Source organism: Lithobates pipiens, unplaced genomic scaffold (genome assembly GCF_037356315.1).
Source record: "Lithobates pipiens isolate NorthernLeopardFrog02 unplaced genomic scaffold, aLitPip1_a1.2 Scaffold_10, whole genome shotgun sequence".
NCBI lineage: Eukaryota > Metazoa > Chordata > Amphibia > Anura > Ranidae > Lithobates > Lithobates pipiens.
In genome coordinates this window covers 11,372,429-11,391,336 of record NW_027507686.1, presented here as the reverse complement: position 1 = coordinate 11,391,336, position 18,908 = coordinate 11,372,429, and the positions used below count along the sequence as shown (strand labels likewise).

At 42.4% G+C, this 18,908-nt stretch overlaps 1 protein-coding gene across 3 annotated transcripts in view; it reads right to left on the bottom strand.

Moving 5' to 3' along the window:
* Positions 1 to 18,908, bottom strand: part of ZNF536 (zinc finger protein 536) — a 602,875-nt gene that overhangs the window by 334,268 nt on the left and 249,699 nt on the right. For all 3 annotated transcript variants that reach the window (XM_077451568.1, XM_077451544.1, XM_077451553.1), the window contains one exon: positions 10,993 to 11,048. The gene's annotated coding sequence lies outside the window, so the exon portion shown is untranslated. The remainder of the gene's footprint in view (positions 1 to 10,992; positions 11,049 to 18,908) is intronic.

Sequence of the window (18,908 nt, the reverse complement as noted above, 5' to 3'; positions counted from 1 at the left end):
TGATCTGAGATCTGAAGTGTATGCATTTGGGTTGATCAGAGGTCTGAAAGTGCATGGATAGGGGTTAACATAAGGTCTGAAGATTCCTGCATTTGAGTTGATCTGAGGGCTAAAGGTGCATAGATTGGGTGTGATCTGAGGTCTGAAGTGAATGCATTATGCCACGTACACACGACCAGACTTTCCCCCAGAAAAGGTCAGACACATAACTTCATTGGATATTCCGATCGTGTGTGGGCTTCATCTGACTTTTTTCTTCAAAAATTCTGATGGACCTAGAAATAGAACATGTTTTAAATCTTTCAGACGGCATCAATTCCTATCGGGAAAACTGTTCGTCTGTATGCTATTCCAACTGACCAAATATGACGCAAGGGCAGCTATTGGCTACTGGCTATTGAATTTCCTTTTCTAGTCCCGTTGTACGTCATCGGGTTCGAAACGAACGGACTTGTATGATCGTGTATAGGCAAGTCCCTTCGGTCGGAACTCCGTCGGAAAGACCGTCAGAGTTTATCCGGTCATATGTACGCGGCATTAGGGTTGTTCTAAAATCTGAAGTGTATGGCTTGATGCTGGTCTGAAGTGTAAAGTTAATGCATGATCTAAGGTCTGAAGGTGCATGGATTAGGGGCTGATCTGATGTCTGAAGGTGCATGGATTAGAGGCTGATCTGAGGTCTGAAGGTGCATGGGTTAGAGGTTGATCTGAGGTCTGAAGTGTATGAATTGGGCTTGATCTGAGATCTGAAGTTGCATGCACTTGGGTTCACCAGAGGTCTGAAGTGTATGGCTTTGGGCTGATCCAAGGTCTGAAGTATATGGCTTGGGGCTGGAAAGTCCACATTTTATTTGTGGATAGAAAATCCACATTTTATTTTTGGATAGAAAGTCCACATTTTATTTTTGGATGAAGTGGGAAGAGCCCATTGCCATTGGTTTTAATTGATAGCTCACTAGCCTATCAAGATACAGGGTTTGGGCCTGGTCTGAGGTCTTAAGTGCATGCAAAGGGACTGATCGGAGGTCTGTAATTTATGCACTGGGGTTAATCTGAGATCTGAAGGTGCATAGGGGTTGAATTAAGATCTGAAGGTGCATGGGTTGGGGTTGATCTGAGGTCTGAAGTAGATGGCTTGGGGATAATCTGAGGTCTGAAGTGTATGTATTGAGGTTGACCTGAGGTCTGAAGGTGCATGCATTGGATTTGATCTGAGGTCTGAATGGTTCATAAAATGTGGTTGGCGTGTGATGTGAAGTACATGCATAGGGGTTGCGCTGAGGTCTGATGGTGCATAGATTAGAGCTGATCTGAGGTCTGAAGTCTATGCATTGGGGTTGATCAAAAATCTGAAGTATATGGCTTGATGCTGATCGGATTTGTGACGTTTATGCATGGGGGTTGATCTGAGGTCTGAAGGTGCATGGGTTAGAGCAGTGATTCTCAACCAGGGTTCCATGGAACACTAGGGTTCCTCCAGAGGTTGCTAGGGGTTCCTTCAGCATTGGGCAATTTCTGCCTCTCAGATAAGTTCCCACTGACACCATTGATCATTTTAACTATCTGTAAGGAGGTAATCCTTGCCAATGACCACAAGTATAAGGACCATTCTTCCCACTGACCATCACACTACTGTATCTTGAGTTGTAGATTTCTAATTTTTAGCAGGGGTTCCTTGAGACCGGAGAACTATTTCAAGGGTTTCTCTGTGTTGAAGAGGTTGAGAAAGGTTGGGTTAGAGGTTGATCTGAGGTCTGAAGTGTATGCATTGGGCTTGATCCGAGATCTGAAGGTGCATGCATTTGGGCTGATCTGAGGTCTGACGTATATAGCTTGGGGCTGGTCTGGGGTCTAAAGTTTATGTAATGGGTTTGATTTGAAAACGCAATACAAAGAACCAGGCACACTTTGTGTGTTGCTTTGCAGTAATTTTGATCTTGCCTGCAACGTTTGGCAGTCATTACAACTTGCAAAGCTTGCCAAATGCCTCCATTCAAGTCAATGGGAGCGCACAGCAAAAGCGTTTGACACGACGCTAAGGTTTTTATGGATGGCTACGGTAAGGAATTTTAGTCTTCATGCCCGTGTGGTGGGTCCTTTTGTTCACTGCCTATGATTCCTTGTAGTACAAATACTGCTACAATAAGCTCTCATGCCCATGTCGCACTGGAAAGAGGTACCGCCGGCAATGCTTGTCATTTAGAAGAGGTCAGCGAGGACTGGCCACCAGATATAATGACAACGCTACACCTGGTAGAGTCACTGACCCTCCAATGATAATACCCTGACAGCTGGCACAATGAGATTTCTCGTCTTACAAGCTGGAAACCAACGTTTTACCGATGACCAGGTCAAACATGGCCAGGTAATTAATGTTCCTCTTTTGGCAAATTTAGAAACAGAGAAGGCCGCTGAAAATACACGGTTTAAACATTTCCCAATCCCCAGTGATAAAACTATTTTAATTCCATGTTCTAATATCTTTTAATGAATTATCTGGAGAGTCTATTTTAAATGAACCTTACCTGAGGACATTTATGTATGTCAGGAACATTATCTACTTCAACAAATGGAGGAATAAAAGCAAAATATAAATGTTAGGACTGTAAGGACTTGTCCGGAAGGTGAGCCCGTCTGCAGTGTGAATGGGTTCTTTAGATCATACCAGTTCACCTTCTTGTTTAGAAAGCCTTTTCTCAATTGATGAGTTAATAGGCTGCCGGATGATCACGGATTCTGTAATGATGGAGTGTCACAAATACTTTATAGGTGCATTGCATCATCATGGCACAATGGCCTTTATGTAGACCAGTGTTTCTCAACCAGGGTGCCAATGAACTCTTGGCAACCCAATTTGCCCTGGATCAGGGATGGATCTCAGTGATCTGGGGGGGGATTTCTGTGATGGTGAGCAGCTCTGATGTGGTGGTTGGAGACTCTGATATGATTGGGGCATCCTGTTGTGGGAGAACTTTGATGTAATTGGGGGCTTGTATAAGAAGGACACTAATGTGATAGGGGAGACTTGTATTTCTAGGGGACCTCTGATGTGAAGGGGGGCTTCTGATGTGAAGTTAATTTATCAAGGTGATTGGATGCATTGTCCCAGGCTCAGGTTTTCCATTGATAAGATGTAGACTATTCTCTGGTCGATGGCAGAGCAAAGACAATGGGGGGTAATGTAAAGGGAAAATGTTTGTAAGGGAGAGAAGGAAGGAAGGGAGAAAGAGATAGAAGGAAGGAAGGGAGAAAGGGAGAGAAGGAAGGAAGAGAATGAAGTGAGGAAGGAGGAAAGAGAAGGAAGAGATGGAAGTGGGGAAGGGAAAGAAGGAAGGGAAGGGAAGAGAAGGGAAGGGAAGAGAAGGAAAGGGCAGGGTGAAAGGGAGAGAATGAAGGAAGAAAAGGAAGAAAGGGAAGGAAGGAAGAAAAGGAAGAAAGGGAAGGAAGAGATGGAAGTGAGGAGGGAAGGAAGGAATTGAGAAAGGGAGAGAAGGAAGGGAAGAGAAGGGGAGGGAAGGGAGAAAGAGAGAGAAGGAAATAAGAGAAGGAAGTGGGGAAGGAAGAAAGAGATGGAAGTGAGGAGAGAAGGAAGGGAGTGAGAAAGGGAGAGAAGGAAGGGAAGAGAAGGGGAGAGAAGGGAGAAAGGGGGAGAAGGAAAGAAGAGAAGGAAGTGAGGAAGGAAGAAAGAAAGAGAAGGAAGAGATGGAAGTGAGGAGGGAAGGAAGGAAGTGAGAAAGGGAGAGAAGGAAGGCAAGAGAAGGCAAGGGAAGGGAGAGAAGGAAGGAAGGAGAAAGAGAGAGATGGAAGTGAAGAAGGGATGGAAGAGAAGAGAAGAAAAGAGAAGAGAAGAGAAGAGAAGGAAACGGAAGGGAGAAAGAGCGAGAAAGAAGGAAGAGAAGGAAGTGAGGAAGGAAAAAAGAGAAGGAAGAGATTGAAGTGAGGAAATAAGGAAGAAAGTGAGAAAGGGAGAAAAGGAAGGAAAGAAAAGGGGAGGGAAGGGAGAAAGGGAGAGAAGGAAAGAAGAGATGGAAGTGAGGAAGGAAGAAAGAGAAGGAAGAAAGAAAAGGAAGAGATGGAAGTGAGGAAGGAAGAAAAAGAAGGAAGAAAGAGATAGACGTGAGAAAGGAAAGAAGTGAGAATGGGAGAGAAGGAAGGCAAGAGAAGGCAAGGGAAAGGAGAAAGGGAGAGAAGGAAGGAAAGGAACAAAGACAGAGAAGGAAGGAAGGGAGAAAGGGAGAGAAGAAAGGAATGAGGGAAGGAAGGAAGAGAAGGAAGAATATGAAGTGAGGAAGGGAAGGGAAGAGAAGAGATTTTTTTTTACATTGTAGACTGGAGTGCACACTCTTCAGGGGTGCCCCGACTAAATGTATATACTGTGTGTATAATGTGTGTGTTTTATATTTGCTTGCGTTAAGTATTAAGTGAAATAAAATTCTGGCCAATCATTTGCTTTCAATTTCAAAATACCAAATGAGATTTCTAAGGCATATAAAGCAAATAAGAAGTAATGAGCGTATTCGCTGACCGATGGCAAAACAAAGACAATGAGGGTAATGTGAAGGGAAAATATTTGGGGCAAAGTTTTAAACATCCTGTGAAGTGTTTAGGCTTCCTAAAACATATCAGGACAGGTCACAATCTCTGATCAGAACATGACGGGTGATAAATAAGAAGCATGTACATTGCAAAACATAATGTCACAGTGCTACGCCGTGAGTCAAACCAGGAACCCTCAACCAGGGCTAAACGTCTAACAAATCACACCGAAGGCAGAACATTTGGCAGACCTCTCTGAAACCAGCTACTGGCCTATATTGGGCATAAGAAACCTGATATGTCATCCCTTATATCATTCCCAAATACATCTCTAGATTACCTATGTGAGGAATTACATATAACTCTTTTAAGCATTATATTAATATAATTATTTCTGCATTTAATGTATACTAAAAAAATAAAAAATAAAGTGTGCTCGTGCAAAAATGGGGAAGGTCGGGGATATTAGAAAATTAAGATCAACTGTTTAAATGGGTAAAATATGCAGGAGAGGAGAGTGGAGGAGAGCGGAGTATGAAAGCATAAGCCCGCCCAGATCCGCCTGTGCGTTTTTCAGGCGGATCCAAGTGGGCCACCCACTGACTCATATGGGCAGACGGATGTCAGACGTATGGAGATACATTCGACATCCGTCTGCCAGACTGGATCGGATGGGAGCGAGCAGAGACAGACCTGTCACGGCTCTGCGGAGATCAAGGGAGCATTCTCCGGCTGAGCTAGCGGAGCCCGCTGAGTGGATCCACCCCTGTGTGAAAGGAGCCTTAGGGAAGAGTGAGGAGGGCATAAAGGAGGAGTGAGGAGGGTGTAAGGGAAGAGTGAGGAGGGTGTAAGGGAGGAGTGAGGAGTGTGTAAGGGAGGAGTGAGGAGGGTGTAAGGCAGGAGTGAGGAGGGTGTAAGGTAGGAGTGAGGAGGGTGTAAGGAAGGAGTAAGGAGGGTGTAAGGGAGGAGTGAGGAGTGTGTAAGGCAGGAGTGAAGAGGGTGTAATGGAGGAGTGAGGAGGGTGTAAGGTAGGAGTGAGGAGGGTGTAAGGGAGGATTGAGGAGTGTGTAAGGCAGGAGTGAGGAGGGTGTAAGGGAGGGGTGAGGAGAGTGTAAGGTAGGAGTGAGGAGTGTGTAAGGCAGGAGTGAGGAGTATGTAAGGGAGGCGTGAGGAGGGTGTAAGGCAGGAGTGAGGAGGGTGTAAGGGAGGAGTGAGGATGGTGTAAGGAAGGAGTTAGGAGGGTGTAAGGGAGGAGTGAGGAGTGTGTAAGGCAGGAGTGAAGAGGGTGTAATGGAGGAGTGAGGAGGGTGTAAGGTAGGAGTGAGGAGGGTGTAAGGGAGGATTGAGGAGTGTGTAAGGCAGGAGTGAGGAGGGTGTAAGGGAGGGGTGAGGAGGGTGTAAGGTAGGAGTGAGGAGGGTGTAAGGCAGAAGTGAGGAGGGTGTAAGGCAGAAGTGAGGAGGGTGTAAGGGAGGATTGGGGAGGGTGTAAGGCAGGAGTGAGGAGGGTGTAAGGGAGGCGTGAGGAGGGTGTAAGGCAGGAGTGAGGAGGGTGTAAAGGAGGAGTGGGGAGGGTGTAAGGCAGGAGTGAGGAGGGTGTAAGGGAGGAGTGAGGAGGGTGTAAGGCAGGAGTGAGGAGGGTGTAAAGGAGGAGTGGGGAGGGTGTAAGGCAGGAGTGAGGAGGGTGTAAGGCAGGAGTGAGGAGGGTGTAAGGGAGGAGTGAGGAGGGTGTAAGGGAGGAGTGGGGAGGGTGTAAGGGATGAGTGAGGAGGGTGTAAGGCAGGAGTGAGGAGTGCAATGGAGAGGAGAAGAGAGGAGGGGAGAGGAGAGACGTAAGGGGTGGGGAGGAGAGGAGGAAGGAAGAGAATGGAGAGCAGAGAGGGGAGAGGAGAGGAGAGGAAGGGAGTGAAGAGGAGAGGATGGACAAAAGCAAGAAATTCCATCTACAATTTGAATTGGATGATCACACTGGTGGCCGGTCAGGGAAGACGTAGAGCATAAAGTTAATGACACGTCAGCCTCATGTAAGCGCTACGAGGACTTTCCCAACCATTGAAATCAATTGGGTAAATGTAAGAAAAATACATATCGCTGTAACTGTGAGATAAAGACAGAATATATGAGACCCAACCGCCAAAAACAGACGCATGTCTTTTTTTATATTTATTTCTTTTTTTTGGATAAGCCGTATATTTAGCCTAGTTTGAAGTGTAAACATGATTAAGATTAGCAGAAGATAGCTAATTTTTCTCCAACAGAAAACTGCAGCCGCCTTCGGAATGGCGAGATTTGCAGGCAAATTGCTGCTGGTGTTTAATCAATGTTATTTTTTATCATCTCAAGTCGTTTCTTTTTTTTTTTTTCTTTTTTTTTTTTTTACTTTCCCTCTATGTCAGCTTCTACCACTAAAATACATTTCATCAAGGTTGGTAAAATGTTTAGAAAGGAACAGATGTCAGAATATGGGTATTGCCAATAACACTGATGGAAGCCAGTCATTTCTTCCCTGTCCAAAGGCAAAACGCAGGAAAAATGTTGCAGGCGCCGTACAATAACACAAGATTTACGGCAACATTAATGCCTATAAAACGTACAAGTATACGAAAGCTATCTCCATTTTTCTCCAGCCACCACTAAGGCGTGCATAATTTTTTTTTTTTTTTTTTTTTTTTTTTTTGTGTCTAAGAGGATTTTTTTTTTTTTTTTCAAGCGTGGCTGGGAGTTAATTTTCTACAAAACTTTAAATATTTTTTAGCAAGCCAATCTGTTTACAAAAAAAAAAAAAATAGAAAATCTTCAAGGACTAGTTATACGGGTTTCTTAATGACGAAAGGGCAGACAACTAACAAAGACTAATAAAAATGTTACGGTGTGGGTTCAGTAGTAGAATACAAAGACATTTTAGAAAATTGTGTGTTCCCAGTCTTGTGTTAAAAAAAATTGGATAAAGCTATTTTCTGTTCCGGCATGACTGTGCCCCTGTGTGCAAACCCAGCTCCGTAAAGACGTGGTTTGTTGAGTTTGGTGTGGAGGAACTTGAGTGACCTTCACAAAGGCCCAACCTCAACCCTTATGCACACCCTTGGGATAAATCATAACTCAGGTCTTCTCATCCAACGCCAGTACCTGACCCCCCCCCCCCCCCCCATATGTTCTTTTTACTGAATGGTCCCAGACTGACACAGACACTCCAAAAATTTGTGAAAAGCCTTCCCAGAAGAGTGGGGGTTGTTATAGCACCAAAGACTGAGCCAACACCATATTAATGTTGAAGGGTTTCGGAAAGGCATGTCAAACAAGCTCATAAAGGTATGATGGTCAGGTGTCTACAAACCATCAAGTGTATTAAATATAGACCGTATTTTTCTTTTGACCTCCTGTTCTGGTGACAATATTATGGTTCCTCTGATCCTCACTATATAATGTCATGTTTCCAGCAAACGAGAGAACATTTTTCGGCACAAAAATAGGTCCAGGATAGTTGAAAGGAGCTTCCCGCAAGAGTCATTTAAAGCCCACTCTTAAAAACCATCAAAAATACCTTAATATGAACACTTTTGAGATGAACTGGAACACCGGTTTTTCTTATCCAACATCAATACCTGACTTCACAAATGCTTTCTTGGTTGAATGGGTGCAAAATTCACACAGACACACTCCAAAATCTTGAGACAAGCCTTCCCACAAGAGTGGAGGTTGTTATAACCTCAAAGGGGAACCAACTCCATTTTAACGCCCATGGTTTTTCTAATAGGATGTCCTACAAGCTCAAATGGGTGTGAGGGTCATTCTATCTATCTATCTATCTACACTATATGGCCAAAATTGTTGAGTTTAATTGTTTAATTGTTTGTGATATTGCTACAGCATACATAGACATTTTAGACAATCGTTTGCTTCTAACCACCGGAGAACAGTTTGGGTAAGCTCCTTTTCTGTTCCCGCATTACTGTGTCCCAGTGAAAAGCCAGCTCCATACACACATGGCTTGCCCAGTTTGGTGTGGAGGAATTCAAGTGCCCTTCACAATGCCCCTAACCTCAACCCAACTTAACGCCTTTTGGATGAATTGAAACACTGATTGTGAGCCAGGTCTTCTCCTCCAAAATCAGTACCTGATCCCCCCAAATGTTCTTTTTAATGAATGGGTGCAAATTCCCACAGACACACTCCAAGATCTTAAGGGAAGCCTTCCCACAAGAGTGGAGGTTGTTATAGCCTCAACGGGGGGGGGGGGGGGGGGGCAACTCCATATTAATGTCCGTGGTTTTTGTAACAGGAAGTCATACAAGCTCAAATGGCTGTGAGGGTCAGGTTGCAAGCATTTGACTTATCTATCTATCTATCTATCTATCTATCTATCTATCTTCAATCTACACTATATGACAAAAAGGTTTACACAATTGTATGCTTCCAACATTTGGAGAAGGGTTTGGGTACGTGCCTTTTCTGTTCCAGCATTACTGTGTTCCAGTGGAAAGTCGGCTCCATAAAGACATGGTTTGACCATTTTGGCATGGAGGAACCTGGGTGGTCTAAACACAGCCATGACCTCAATAAGAATGGCCATGACATTGTGTAAAAAGCTAACCCCATAAAGACATGGTATGACCAGTTTGGCGTGGAGGAACTTAAGTGGTCTAAACACAACCATGATCTCAATCAGCATGGCTGTGCCACTGTGTAAAAAACCAACTCCGTAAAGACATGGTTTGACCAGTTTGGTGTGAATGAAACTTGAGTAGTCTAAACACAGCCATGACCTCAATCAGCATAGCTGTGCCACTGTGTAAAAAGCCAACTCCATAAAGACATGGTTTGACCAGTTTGGCGTGGAGGAACCTGAGTGGTCTAAACACAGCCATGACCTCAATAAGAATGGCCATGACATTGTGTAAAAAGCTAACCCCATAAAGACATGCTATGACCAGTTTGGTATGTAGGAACTTGAGTGGTCTAAACCCAACCATGATCTCAATCAGCATGGCTGTGCCACTGTGTAAAAAACCAACTCCGTAAAGACATGGTTTGACCAGTTTGGCATGGAGGAACTTGAGTGGTCTAAACACAGCCATGACCTCAATCAGCATGGCTGTGCCACTGTGTAAAAAAACCAACTCCGTAAAGACATGGTTTGACCAGTTTGGCGTGGAGGAACCTGGGTGGTCTAAACACAGCCATGACCTCAATAAGAATGGCCATGACATTGTGTAAAAAGCTAACTCCATAAAGACATGGTATGACCAGTTTGGTATGTAGGAACTTGAGTGGTCTAAACACAGCCATGACCTCAATCAGCATCGCTGTGCCTCTGTGTAAAAAAGCCAACTCCATAAATAAATGGTTTGACCAGTTTGGTGTGGATGAAACTTGAGTGGTCTAAACACAACCATGACTTCAATCAGCATGGCTGTGCCACTGTGTAAAAAGCCAACTCCATAAAGACCTGGTTTGACCAGTTTGGCGTGGAGGAACCTGAGTGGTCTAAACACAGACATGACCTCAATAAGATTGGCCGTGACATTGTGTAAAAAGCCAACTACATAAAGACATGGTATGACCAGTTTGGTGTGGATGAAATTTGAGTGGTCTAAACACAACCATGACTTCAATCAGCATGGCTGTGCCACTGTGTAAAAAAGCCAACACCATAAAGACATGGTTTGACCAATTTGGTGTGTTGGAATTTGAGTACCCTCGAGGGCTCACAACACCGATTGTAAACCAGGTCTTCTCCTCCAACATCAGTACCTGACACCCCCCCATGTTCTTTTGGCTTCATGGTCACAAATTCCCAACAACACTCCAAAATCAAAAGCCTTCCCAGAAGAGTGGAGGCATTAGGAAAAAAAAGAAAAAAGAAGGGGAAGACACAACTGCCTAAAAATGGTTTTGAAATGGAAAATGTCCAACAAGCCCATACAGATGAGATAGTCAGGTGTCCATGAACGTCCATGAACGTTTGGCTATATAGTGTATGTAATATGGAAACATAGAACTTTAGACATATAAAATATAAAAGTTATAAAGTTAGAGATAACTTTAGGGCAAACACGGCAATAATAATTACATTTATGTTCTCACTAACACATGACATTTCCCTATAATTGCAGATGAAGGTTTCCTGTATGACCCTCACCCTATAACTCTGGGCTCTCACCATAACCAGAAACATCAAATAACATCAAATATCCATTCATGGAAAACACAGACAGGCAGGTTGCTGATGCTCGATTTTTAAAACTAAAATTGCTTTCTTGATTTATAAATTTTGTTAACTGCATCAATTTAATGAACTTCTCCCCCCCCCCCCCCCCTAACATTTTTCCTTTACATTTTTTGGAATCCAGATAGTGGAATTGAGACTGTGATTAATCTGTTGTCATTCATATGACCGTGAATGGACAATACTTTTCTTTGTTTTCATTATGTTGATCTTTGAAAGGTCAAGTTTCCTACCTCAAACATTCCAACAGTTGCTTAGACTGAGCTCGGGGATTTTGTGTGCGCTGTCCCTACAAAAGGAAAAAAAAAAATCTTAAAATATTTGTGAACATACTTGAATATATTTGTGTAAATCAAAAACAAGTGAAAACAATTGTAGCGAGGGGTGGAAATTAAAATGCTACAGAGATACAATGTCACTTTTCACAATTTTGAAAAAAAAAAAAATGTATATATGAGAATTACGTTAGAAAAATGCGTGAATTCTGGGTTAAAGCTGTTTTTTTTTTAAATCATTTAAATATTTGTTAATAAATTATTTTGTGTGGCTACTATATTACCAAAAGTATTGGGACACCTGCCTTTACACGCACATGAACATTAATGGCTTCCCAGTCTTACCCACTTATCAGATTTTCTGCTGAGTTTTTTCTTCAGATTTACCAAAATCATATAATATGAGGTCAAACCTTAGGAGTTTCAATGTGTATGCAATCAGTCAGGCCCTTCTACTACATTGTTTTGGTAAATCTGAAGGAAAAACTCAGCATAAAATCTGATAGTGTGTATGGGGCTTTAGTCCGGAGGGTTCAATATTGAGTTGGCTCCGCCCTTTGCAGCTATAACAGCTTCAACTCTTCTGGGAAGGCCGTCCACAAGGTTTAGGAGGGTGTCTATGGGGATGTTTGACCATTCTTCCAGAAGCGCATTTGTGAGGTCAGAGGTGTGTCTTTATAGACCTTGTTTTGTGCACTGGTCCATATCATTTGGTGGTTAGAGAGGATTGTGGTGGGGGGTTGTGTTTCAGGGGTTGGGCTTGGACCCTTAGTTCCAGTGAAGGGAACTCTTATGCCGCGTACACACGAGCGGACTGTTCAACATCCAAAGTCCGAAGGACCGAGTCCGTCAGACTATCCGATCGTGTGTGGGCTGCAACGGACTTTTGACTCGCCAAAGTCCGAAGGACTTTAGAATATGGAACATGCTTCAAATTTTCCCGAAGGAACTCCGCCGGACCCGGTCCCCTTCGAAAAATCCACTCGTGTGTATGCTATTCCGACGGACTAAAACCGACGCGAGGGCAGCTATTGGCTACTGGCTATGAACTTCCTTATTCGAGTCCAGTTGTACGTCATCACGTTCAAATCCGTCAGAGTTTAGTGTGATTGTGTGTGGCCAAGTCCGTTCGGCCGAAAAGTCTGTCAGAACTCCGACGGAACTCCTTTGGAAGTCTGTCGGACATAAGTCCGCTCGTGTGTACGGGGCTTTAAGGCGTCAGCATACCAAGACATTTTGGACAATTTCATGCTCCCAACTTTGTGGGAACAGTTTGGGGACGGCCCCTTCCTGTTCCAACATGACTTCACACCAGTGCACAAAGCAAGGTCCATAAAGACATGGATGAGTGAGTTTTTGGCGTAAGAACTTGACTGGCCTGCACAGAGTCCTGACCTCAACCTGACAGAACACCTTTAGGATGAGTGGAGACTGCGAGCCAGGTCTTCTCATCCAACATCAGTGCCTGACCTCACAAATGCGCTTCTGGAAGAATGGTCAAACATTCCCATAGACACCCTCCTAAACCTTGTGGACGGCCTTCCCAGAAGAGTTGAAGCTGTTATAGCTGCAAAGGGTGGGCCAACTCAATATTGAACCCTACGGCCTAAGACTGGGATGCCGTTAAAGGTCATGTGAGTGTAAAGGCAGGTGTCCCAATACTTTTGGTTATATATATATAAATAGATATAGATAGATATATAAATAAATTAAATAAATACAAATATATATCTATATATATATATATATATATATACATATATATATATATACACACACAGATATACAAAGACACACATACACATATATTACTTTTTCTTTTCTTTTTCTGTATATATATATATATATTATTATTATTATTATTATTATATAAATCCTGTATTATAATAATAATAAATATATAGATATACATAGAAAAAAAGAAAAAGTTATATATGTGTATTTGTATCTATCTATCTACATATATATATATATATATATATATATATATATATATATATATGTATATATATATATATATGTATATATATATATATATATATATATATATATATATATATAGAGAGAGAGAGAGAGAGAGAGAGAGAGAGAGAGAGAGAGAGAGAGAGAGAGATAGATATATATATAGATATATAGATAGATAGATAGATAGATAGATAGACATAATTACTTTTTCTTTTCTTTTTATTGTACACAGATATACAGTATATACTGTATATATAAATATAAACAACACATTACAGATATTATTACCCATATATTATAATATATCAGAATATATTTGCACTATTTTAACAGCCAAAAAAAAAAAGATTTGTCATTTTGGTGGCAGACGGGACATTCAGATCTGTGACCTCATTTTTCTGCAATGCAGTTAAGTGATAATGCCTGGCCACTGACCCGCCCCCTGCCAGTTAATTGGACAATGAAAAAGCAGAGCACCCCAGTAGTTCTTATTACGCTGCCAACTATGCTGCCTCCTCCTGTTTGCTGGCTCCTTGCGTTAGACTGACAGCACCATGCAATGCAACAAAGTCTTACAGGATGGCCTTCTACCAGTTGTAAACCCACTGCCTAAGGAATGGATCGGTACCCATCACTCACTGTGTTCATACATAACTGAAGCATAGTAAATTGTGTTATATACACACACAAAGTGTTTGAGCTTTGGGGTGCACACACTTTTGCTTACTATATGACTATTACAGACCTTACAGGAAATCAATGTCTCCTTAATTAAAATACCCAACAGGCCCGATATATATGGATCTGCAGATCAAGCCAATGAAAAAAAGCTCAGAGTTCATGAGGCCATGTGACCAATGCTGGTCAGGTGGCCTCTGCCTAAGAACCTCGGGGGCTGGACATTCAGGTAGTTCTGGCCAATTAGTGGCCCAACCAGGACAGTCCTGGGAGTGGTCACATAACCAGAGAGCCCAGGCTGACTTTTCTTCATCCATGGATAAGTAGGAGTCATGTGCATTCAACTTCAGACAACATGTTCTCTTTATTTTTGGATAAAGCGGAGAAGGGATAGAACCTCTGCCAGGTTTTTATTTATAATCCGTGTCCCCATTGGGGAGACTTCCTTTTATTTCCTGACAAGAAGTCTTCATTTCTGGCAGCAGGCTGGTTGCAGATTTAAAGCTGAGCGCTAGGATAAGAAAATATTGTCGAAATCCATTTATCATCATCTGTATTCTTCTCTGAATCTCGGTGTGCTTTGTGTATTTCTTCCAGATCAGGGGTCTCCAAACTTTCTAAACACAGGCTCAGTTTACTGTCCTTCCGAATTCAGGGGGGGGGGGGGGCGGACATAGGAATAGTGCCCCATCATTGGTGTCAGTGAGAGGAATAGTGCCCCATCATTGGTGTCAGTGAGAGGAATAGTGCCCCATCATTGGTATCAGTGAGAGGAATAGTGCCCCATCATTGGTATCAGTGAGAGGAATAGTGCCCCATCATTGGTATCAGTGAGAGGAATAGTGCCCCATCATTGGTGTCAGTGAGAGGAATAGTGCCCCATCATTGGTATCAGTGAGAGGAATAGTGCCCCATCATTGGTGTCAGTGGGATGAATAGTGCCCCATCATTGGTGTCAGTGAGAGGAATAGTGCCCCATCATTGGTATCAGTGAGAGGAATAGTGCCCCATTATTTGTATCAATGGAAGGAATAGTGCCCCATCATTGGTATCAGTGAGAGGAATAGTGCCCCATTATTTGTATCAATGGAAGGAATAGTGCCCCATCATTGGTGTCAGTGGGAGGAATAGTGCCCCATCATTGGTGTCAGTGGGATGAATAGTGCCCCATCATTGGTGTCAGTGGGAGGGATAGTGCCCCATCATTGGTATCAGTGGGAGGAATAGTACCTCATCATTGGTATCAGTGGGAGGAATAGTGCCCCATCATTGGTATCAATGGAAGGAATAGTGCCCCATCATTGGTGTCAGTGGGAGGAATAGTATCACATCATTGGTGTCAGTGGGAGGAATAGTGCCCCATCATTGGTGTCAGTGGGAGGAATAGTGCCCCATCATTGGTATCAGTGAGAGGAATAGTGCCCCATTATTTGTATCAATGGAAGGAATAGTGCCCCATCATTGGTGTCAGTGGGAGGAATAGTGCCCCATCATTGGTGTCAGTGGGATGAATAGTGCCCCATCATTGGTGTCAGTGGGAGGGATAGTGCCCCATCATTGGTATCAGTGGGAGGAATAGTGCCCCATCATTGGTATCAATGGAAGGAATAGTGCCCCATCATTGGTGTCAGTGGGAGGAATAGTATCCCATCATTGGTGTCAGTGGGAGGAATAGTGCCCCATCATTGGTGTCAGTGGGAGGAATAGTGCCCCATCATTGGTATCAGTGGGAGGAATAGTGCCCCATCATTGGTATCAATGGAAGGAATAGTGCCCCATCATTGGTATCAGTAGGAGAAATTCCAGTATACATCCCATATTGTGTAGACGTTGTAACTTTTGCGCAAACCAATCAATATACGCTTATTGGGATTTTTTTTTTTTTTACCGAAAATATGTAGCAGAATACATATTGGCCTAACTTTATTAAGAAACTAGATTTTTTTTTTTGTTTTACATTTTTTTTATTGGATGTGTTTTATAACAGAAAGTAAAAAATAATGTTTTTTTTTCTTCAAAATTGTTATTCTTTTTTTTTGGTTTATAGTGCAAAAAACGCAGAGGTGATCAAATACCACCGAAAGAAAGCTCTATTTGTGGGGAAAAAAAAGGGATATAAATTAAATTTATGGATAAAAAAAGTTCCAGTATATATCCCATACTTTGTAGACGCTGTAACTTTTGCGCAAACCAATCAATATGCACTTATTGGGATTTTTTTTACCAAAAATATATAGCAGAATACAATGAAAAATGAAGAAATTTACTTTTTTTTTTTATTTATTTTTTTAATTGGATAACATTATTTTATAGCAGAAATTAACTTTTTCTTTTTATTTTGTCTTTTTTTTTTTAATTATAGTGCAAAAAAAGGTAATCAAATACCACCATAAGAAAGCTCTGTTTGTGGGGGGAAAAAAATGACATAAATTTTATTTGGCACGCCTGCGCAATTGTCAGTTAAAGTAACGCAGTGCCGTATCACAAAAAATGGCCTGGTCATGAAGTAAATGGGGGTAAATCTTCCAGAGGTCAAGTGGTTAAACTTTTTTTTTTTTTTTTTTTACTATTTTTTAAATGAATCTTTTCACCTTTTTAAATGAAAAAGTTCAGCTAGAAACGGAATCACATGGCTTCTGTAAAAAATAAAATAATAATTGGATATGTTTTATAGCAGAAATTTTAACAAATATTTTTATTTTGTCTTTTTTTTCTTTTTGTTTATAGTGCAAACAAAAAAAAAAAAAACCCCTGAGGTGATCAAACACCACTATAAGAAAGCTCTGTTTGTGGGGAAAAAAATTACGTACATTTTATTTGACATGCCTGTGTAATCGTCAGTTGAAGAAACGCAGTGCTGTATCGCAAAAAATGGCCTGGTCATGAAGTAAATGGGGGTAAATCTTCCGGAGGTCAAGTGGTTACATTTTTTTTTTTTTTTTACTATTTATTAAATTCATTTTTTAACCCATTTAAATTAAAGAGTTCAGCTATAAATGGAATCACATGGCTTCTGAAAAAAAAAAAAAAAAAAAATTATTGGATATGTTTTATAGCAAAAATATTTTTATTTTGTCTTTTTTTTTGGTTTATAGTGCAAAAAACAAACAAACAAACAAAAAAAACGCTGAGGTGATCAAATACCGCCATAAGAAAGCTCTATTTGCGGTGAAAAAAATTACATAAATTTTATTTGGCACGTCCGCGCAATCGTCAGTTAAAGTAACGCAGTGCCGTATCGTAAAAATGGCCTGGTCATGGGGGGGGGTAAATCTTCCAGAGGTCAAGTGGTTAAACTTTTTTTTTTTTTTTTTTGCTATTTTTTTAAATTTATCTTTTAACCCTTTTAAATTAAAAGGGATCAGCTATAAATGGAATCACATGGCTTCTGTAAAAAAAAAAAATAATAATAATTGGACATGTTTTATAGCAGGAATTAAATTTTTTATTTATTTTTTTTGTCTTTTTTTTGTTTATAGTGCAAAAAAAAAATAAAAGAAAAAACTGCTGACGTAAAAGCTCTATTTGAGGGGGGAAAAAAAATTACATAAATTTTACAGATTATATACTTTGTATCATTTTAACAAAGTTGGTGTTTCCTGTAAATTATCCCCAAAAAATATTTAGAAGGTTTTTTTTTTTTTTTTTTTTTTTTTTTAATATTCATTAAAAATATTGTATTTCTCGTGACTTTAATTAACTGAATCATTATTTTTTATTTTTTTTGTCCATATAAAAATGAAAGCATTATTCATCCTACATGACACCATGAGAAAATAAGAGATGAATGCCGGGGGGGGGGGGGCGGTTTTGCCTCCATGGGCTGCGGATGGGTCCCGAGTCCCCGCCATCTATTATCTGAGCCCTTGAACCCCGGCAAACAATGTGTTCATAGAGAGCAAGAATGGCTGGTCCTTAATTGTATGTATTTAGTCACGCAAACACGGCCGATGGTCTGAAAAACGCCAGATAGCCCGTTCTGAAGTGTTCAGTTTCACAACCAGATGGTATTCTCTTACATTCTGCAGTATGGCGAGAAAAATCTCAAACGTAATTCCGAATTAACCCTCTGTGTGACCGGCGATGAGAAAAAATAAAATAAAAGTGGCGCATTTTGTCCTTTAAAGCTAAATTCATCTATTTCACTTGACTGAATGATTTGTGTTTTTTTTTTTTTTTTTGTCCATCCAGTCCTGAGATTTACACAGCTCTGCCACGTAACTCTGCCTGACCTTATTTTTGCAGTTCAGCCACACTTAGGGCTCGTTCACGTTGGCTTCAGTGTCTGAAGAGCGATCCATGTTCAGATGAGGGCCGGGACAAGGGGTGGGCTGGAGGAGCGGCTGCCCATTGGGCGCAAGGGTGTATTGTAGGGATGGGCGCGCTTTCCTGCTGTTACAAGGCTGACAGGAGTAGTGACAGCGGCATCACTACTCCTGTCAGCCCAGTGCTGGGAGCAGCAAGGAGTGGAGGAGAGAGCCGGGTTACGTAGCGCAGGCTGTGTTCTCGCTCCCCCCTCCTCCGTCCTGACAGTGCAGCACTCCTGTATCCAGCAGGTGGCGGTGTTCACAGGCACACAGGAGCTGCGCTAGCAGGGGGGAGGAGGGGGAGAGAGCGCACAGCCCGTACCGCCGAGTGGAGAGGTGTTCGGAGGAGAGCTGGGTGTGGAGGAGAGAGCCGGGACGTGGCGCAGGCTGTGTTCTCACTCCCCCACCTCCGTCCTGACAGTGAAGCACTCCTGTATCCAGCAGATGGTGTTCACAGACACGCAGGAGCTGCAATAGCAGGAGGGAGAGAGCGCACAACCCGCACTGCCCAGTGGAGAAGAGCTCAGGAGAGAGATGGGAGTGGAGGAGAGAGCCGGGACATGGTGCAGGCTGTGTTCTCGCTCCCCCACCTCTGTCCTGACAGTGCCGCACTCCTGTATCCAGCAGGCGGTGGTGTTCACAGACACACAGGAGCTGCACTAGCAGGAGGGAGGAGGGGGAGAAGAGCGCACAGCCCGCACCGCCGAGTGGAGAAGGGTTCAGGAGAGAGATGGGAGTGGAGGAGAGAGCCGGGACGTGGTGCAGGCTGTGTTCTCACTCCCTCTCCTCCTGACAGTGCAGCACTCCTGTATCCAGCAGGCGGCGGTGTTCACAGACACACAGGAGCTGCACTAGCAGGGGGGTGAGAACGCGTTTCAAGGGCAGAACCCTCTGGTAAAGAGGGCCCTGATAAAGAGGGCAGCT